The sequence below is a fragment of the Lynx canadensis genome, chromosome C1, assembly GCF_007474595.2.
Source record: "Lynx canadensis isolate LIC74 chromosome C1, mLynCan4.pri.v2, whole genome shotgun sequence".
NCBI lineage: Eukaryota > Metazoa > Chordata > Mammalia > Carnivora > Felidae > Lynx > Lynx canadensis.
In genome coordinates, this window is record NC_044310.1 from 5417091 (window position 1) to 5424080 (window position 6990).

Here is a 6990-nt window from a genome sequence, read left to right on the forward strand (position 1 = left end):
ATTATAACTTATTTTTATCATGTAAGTTTGTACCTTCTATTGTCTCGCTGTAAGAAGTTTCTTTTTCTTCTTTCTTGCTTTTTGGATAGTCATTACATTTTTTTTTGTCATCCCATCCCTCAATTCAAAAATTATACTCTCTAGTTCTCTTTTTAAATGGCTATCTGGAAATTGCAAGATGCATGCTTAACATAGTTAAAGTCTAAAGCTAATATCTTTACCTTTCTGAAAATACAAGGAATGATTAAGAACATGTTACCTCACGTCACTGCCTTCCAATTTTTTATTTTCTTATTTGGAATTCTAATCTCTCTTTCTTTAGCACCACTAATTGGAAGTTGTTATTATTATTACTATTATTATATAGTCTAATATAGTGACCCTTGAAAAACACAGTTTTGAAATATGAAGCATGCAGTTCATGGATTTTTTTGGATGAATACAGTACAGTACTATAAATGTATTTCTCTTCCTTATGATTTTCTTAATAGCATTTGCTTTTCTCTAGCTTTCTTTATTGTAAGAATATAGTGGTGCCCTGGGCAGCTCAGTCAGTTAAGCATCTGACTCTTGACTTTGGCTCGGGTCATGATCTCGTGGTTGTGAGACGGAACCCCGCATCAAGCTCTGCACTGTCAGTGCGTGGGGTTCTCTCTCTCTCCCTCTCCTTCTGCCCCTCCCCCACTTGTGCTCCCTCTCTCAAAATAAATAATAAACATTAAAAGAAAGAATACAGCACATAATGCCTATAACTACAAGACATTTGTTAATCGACTATTTCCATTGTGGGTAAGGCTTCCAGTCAACAGCAGGCTATTAGTAGTACAGATTATTACAAATTATTACATTTGTTTTACCTCTTTTACATTATTTACATTTTTATTTGAACCACTTACAGATAAGTGGCAGACATGAGGCTATGGCATTAAATTTTTTTTTTCACGTTATTTATTTTGAGAGAAAGAGAGACAGAGGGTGAGTGGGGAAGGGGCAGAGACAGAGGGAGACAAGAATCCAAAGCAGGCTCCAGGCTCTGATCTATTAGCACTGAGCCCGACGTGTGGGCCTCGATCCCACGAACCTTGAGATCATGACCTGAGCCAAAGTGGGATACTTAACTGACTGAGCCACCCAGGTGCTCCAAAGCTATGACATTTTAAACAAAAGCATAACATTTTTAAATAGACTTTATTTTTTTAGGGCAGTTTTAGATTTACAGGAAAATTGAGAAGGCAGTCCAGAGTTCCCATATACTCAGCACCCAGTTTCTCCCCTGGTTAACATTACTTACAATTAATGACCCATAGTGACACATTATAAATATTTTAAAATTTTTTAAATTTATTTTTGAGTCAGAGAAAACAGAGCATGAATGGGGGAGGGTCAGAGAGCGGGACGACCAGAATCTGAAGCAGGCTCCAGGCTCCAGTTGTCAGCACAGAGCCCGATGCGGGACTTGAACTCACGGACTGTGAGATCATGACCTGAGCTGAGCTTAACCAAATGAGCCACCCAGGCGCACCCCATAGTGACACATTATAATCAGCTGAACTCCATTGTTCATTTGGATTTATTTAGTTTTTACCCACAGCACCATATAACATTTAGTTGTTATGTCTCTTTGGCTCCTCTTGGCGGTGACAATTTCATACTTTCCTTGTTTTGATCATCTTGACAGTTCTCGAGGAGGACTAGTCAGGTATTTTGTCAATGTCCCTCTATTGGAATTTTATGTAATGTTTTTCTCGTACCGCTTTTGGTTTAAAAGAGGACGATCATAGAAGTAAAGTGCCTTTTTTATCACATCATATCAAGGGTACGTGCTATTAACATGATTTGTCACTGTTGATGTTGACGTTGACCTGAGGAATACTGAGCTATTTAAGGCTTCTGTAAACATTATCAGTGGCTTTCAGGTCAGGTCAACTATTCTGAAAAAAATTTGGAAGTTCAATTATTTTTGAATCATCATGAGACTTGTACAATAGCTGGAAAATTCATTGCAATTCATGGAGCTGCCTATGTTGGTGGGAATTCCTAACTGTAAGGTTAATTTTTTAAATATATTTTTAAAAATGTTTATTTCTTTTAAGAGAGAGAGAGCATGGGGGAAGGGCAGAGGGAGACAGAGAGAGAGAGAGAGAGAGAGAGAGAGAATCTCAAGCAGGTTCTGTGTTGTGGGCGCAGAGCCCCATGCGGGGCTTGATCCTACAAACCATGAGATCATGACCTGAACCAAAACAAAGAGTCAGATGCTTAACTGACTGAGCCACCCAGGTGTCCCTATACTATAGGGTTAATTTATACAGTGTGTTTTTGGTGATGCTATGAACTAGGAATTAATGTTAGAATGGAATGTCTTAACATCAATTCTTTTTTTTTTTAATGTTTTTTTTTGAGAGAGGGAGAGAGACAGAGCATGAGTGGGGGAGGGACAGAGAGAGAGAGAGAGAGGGAGACACAGAATCTGAAGCAGGCTCCAGGCTCCTAGCTGTCAGCACAGAGCCCGATGTGGGGCTCGAACCCACAGACCGCGAGATCATGACCTGAGCCGAAGCTGGACACTCAACTGACTGAGCCACCCAGGCGCCCCTTAAGATCAATTGTTTAAAACATTTAGCGTATTTGAACAGAGATTTTTGCATACATCCACTTGAAGCTAAGAGCATCTGTATCCATCTGTACCCCAGATGTAGCTTTTGATTTTCTAGAATTGTTTTGCAAAGGAACACATCTTATCTAAAAAATGATTTAGCTGTCTTGTTTCCACTATTCTTGTTTCCATTCACTGAATAAACCTTTTGGATGTGTGAGCAGTTACATTTCCCACATCCTACATTTGATCATTTCTAGGAGCCAAAGAGAGTTCAGTGAAGTGAATTTGAATGATTTATTTGTACAGAAAGAATGAATTTCCTCTTAGCTGTACATCCGACACCCACACGATACCTCATCTCTGATGCTGGGAAGGAACATTTTCGGGAGAAATTTGATGCCCAATTAGTGTGTTTTAATTTGGTCAGTGGAATTTCCATCTGGCTCTGATGTGTATTCTGGAGGACAGACTAGCATGTAGTTATACAGCTTATTAGTTTGTGAGATGGGGTCATAGGTACAGAGGACATTTCACCGAAGCAGGATTTTAAAGATTCTGAGTCCCCCCCTCTGTTTTTGTTAGCTACGGGATGCATGGGGACAGAGAAAGCACGTGATACTTATTTTGTGGTTAAACACCTTATTATCAACAGCTTAAAATAAGAAAGAACATCGCAAATATAGACTGCAGATAGAGGTCTTCTCTCCTGAAGAAACGAGACATTTACAGATACAATGATATCTCACAGATAGGTGCTTCCTTGCTGTAGAATTACTGGTCACAAAACTTGAGATAAATGTGTTTAGCAAAAATTACAAGTATGCTTTTAAAGTTTTATTGTTCCATATATGTAGAGGCAGGAGGAGGAGAAGGAAAGGAGAGAGAGAGAGAGAGAGAGAATAAACATACTCATCCCTCACAACTTCCGTACGTTGGGAGTATGCACGCGCTAATACTGAAAAGTCTAAGATAAAACATGCCTGTTTTAAAAGTGAAGTTTTCACTGCAGGGTTTGATTCCTGTTATGCTGAAAAAAAACAGGAGATTCCAGATGTAAGGGATCCTGGCCAAAAACCTCTACTTTCTATTTTTTGCAATGTATCTTTTTAGTCCCTTTCAAGGAGGCACATTCTCTGTTTTCTGGCCTTTGCTGTTCCATTTTTACACACGGGAGCACGATCTTAGCTGATGCTGTCCATGTCCCTTCTTCCTCTAAGAATTACACTCCCTTCCTGGGTCCTGTCAGCTCTACAGCTTTGTCACACTGTGGAGTAAGGTCCACGCTTGCTTGTCTCTTAATGTTGTCCCTGTCCTTTCTTTAGGCACCAAGTTCGCACGTATTGTTTTGATTTTCTGTCTTTCACTAAAGTGTAGTAATAACAATCTCAAATGGTTGTGGGATGTCGGGTTTGAATGGGAAGGTCTCAGTGTGTTTCTGATGCCAGTTCTTAATTTCAGGTGATTAGCAGTTCATTATTTTTCGGAGAGAGAGGTGACTGTGTATCCATAAAACTGAAATCTTGACTTTTGCTCATGCACAATTCCAACTGTACTGAATCACGACTTCTAAGATACGAGCGAACAAAGCCCCAGGCAAAGAGGTTTACTGTGAAAACATTCAGTCCTTCCAGGAACAGGACCAGTAATTTCTCCATCTGTCTGTAGAGTCTGAACCTCAGGATGTCTGTGAACGTTTTATTGTGTTCCACTGTACCCTCGAGTCTGTTTCCCAGCCCGGAAAATGCCCATGAGAAAGGGTTGTGCAACGCTAACTGTTAGTCACTTTATATTTCCTGAATATTCCCTATTTATTCCCCTGGTAGCTGGCAATAACATCTAGGATTAAATTGCTGAAGGGAATTCGGGAAAACCCACATAATGTCCTAAGCTGGGGTTTGGCAGGCTCTGTGTTTTGGTGACATAACAATGCCATAACGAGAGATTTCATCTCCCAGAAGAGGCAAGAAATCCCTACCACGCCAGACACCCACCGACACTCATCTGAGTCTGAGGATCATCGTTGTTATAAATGGATTGGACATAGTTTTTCATCTGATTCCCGGGCTGCTGGAATAAAAATTTGGCCCTGGAGTTTAAATGCAACGAGATTTCCTTTAGAAATGGGCACCTCGAAGGGTTAGGGACTTTTAGAAAGACAAAAGAAAATGTAGTACGTTTTCTGTAAGAGTGGGCAACAGCTTCTCCGTGAAGAGCCCACCCCCACTCCCTCCGGATGGAGTCTGAGCTCTGCGGAGGGACAGGCTGGGCCTGACCTAACCACCAAGCCAACCCCAGCAATCAGATGGGTGATGCTGTTCCCAGGCAGACTTTTCTCACACCCTAGACGGCTAATGGACGCGATTTTTTTTTTTTAATTTTTTTTTTTCAACGTTTATTTATTTTTGGGACAGAGAGAGACACAGCATGAACGGGGAGGGGCAGAGAGAGAGGGAGACACAGAATTGGAAACAGGCTCCAGGCTCTGAGCCATCAGCCCAGAGCCTGACGCGGGGCTCGAACTCACGGACCGCGAGATCGTGACCTGGCTGAAGTCGGAACGCTTACCGACTGCGCCACCCAGGCGCCCCACGGACGCGATTTTTAATTAAGACAGCCTTTTACAACTTGAGGTATTATATTTACCCTTATCACTGCGAAAATGGTCTGACACGTCTTGAATTCAATTCCACCCTCCATGTTGTTTGATGGCTTTATAAGTTTTGATTGCTTCAAGGTACCTTTTCTCTTTGTTCATTTTTTGTTATTATTGTGGTTTGGACGTAAGAATATGACCGTGTGCTCTAGAATTTCATGGCTTTTTTTAAAAGGTTTATTTATTTATTTTGAGAGAGAGAGAGCAGAAGAGGGGCAGAGAGAAAGGGAGAGAGAGGGAATCCCAAGCAGGATCCACACTGTCAGCACAGAGCCCCAAGTGGGGCTCGAACCCACGAACCATGAGATCATTACCTGAGCCAAAATCAAGATTCGGACGCTTAAGCGACTGAGCCACCCAGGCGCCCCTGGAATTTGATGACTTTTTATTGGGAGACTTGTATACTCGCAAAGGAAGTTCATTGTCCCCCTCCTTACTGTTCTCCATTTATACCTGCTAATTCTGTTGTAGTTACTGAGTCATCCGGGCTACTGCTCTGTCTAGTTCTCTCATATTTAATTCTGTCACTTGAGAATGTTGAGTCACCAGTTACCATTATATATACTACTGGCTGCATTCGCCACGTAAGACATTTTTATTATATTTACTGGATCACGAATAGTATGTTGTGTTTTTTACCATTCATGGTCTACTATTACATGGTGATTTCGTCTGCCCATGGTTCTTGCTGTAGCCTTGACTTAATCCGACACTGTGGCGGTCCGCTCAGCTCTTCTGAAATTTGTGCAGGTGTCTTAGAGCGTAAGCCATCTCGTTCCTTCAAAGGTTGTCATCGGCTCCTGTTCACGTGACTCCTGTGGACAGGAGACTGTTGGGCTTTGCTGAAGGGTGAGTCTAGTCTCTTTGCTCATTGTGTTGCAATGATATCTCCTCATTTACATCTGTAGCTCTAACTCCAGAAGTTGGACGTCTAGAAGGCATCTGTATTCATTTCCCAAGGCTGCCATCAAATGTACCGTAAGCCGGAAGGCTTAAAACGAGAGAAATCTGGGGTGCCTGGGTGGCGCAGTCGGTTAAGCGTCCGACTTCAGCCGAGGTCACGATCTCGCGGTCCCGTGAGTTCGAGCCCCGCGTCAGGCTCTGGGCTGATGGCTCGGAGCCTGGAGCCTGTTTCCGATTCTGTGTCTCCCTCTCTCTCTGCCCCTCCCCGTTCAGCTCTGTCTCTCTCTGTCCCAAAAAAAAAAAAAAAAAAAAAAACAAAAAAAAAACGTTGGAAAAAAAAAAACGAGAGAAATCTGTTGTCACGCAGCTTTGGAGGCCTCAAGTCCAGAATCGAGGGTCAGCAGGGCCACGCTCCTTCCGAGATCCTAGGAAGAATCCTTCCTGAAGCCCCCGATGGTGGCATTCCTTGACATCCTCAGTGCTCCTTGATGTGGAGCCGCCTCTCTCCAATCTCTGCTTCATCTTCAAAATGACCTCCTGGCAGAGAACGTTAGTCATATTGGACTCTGGGCCCACCTTGCTGCAGTATGATCTCGTCGTAAGGAATTACACCTGTAAGACCCTTTCCCCCGATAAGATCACATTGTAAAGTACTGGGGGCTGGGACTTTAACATATCTTTTGGGGAAGGGGGACACAAAAATTTAATATAGTTTCCATGTCATTTTTTAACGGCTTTGTTGAGATACCTTCCTGTGTTTTTTTTTGAGATAGTTCCTGCCTTATGACCTTTCCGTTTGCAGTGTCTTTGCCCCAGTCTTCTCATGGCCTCCTTAGAT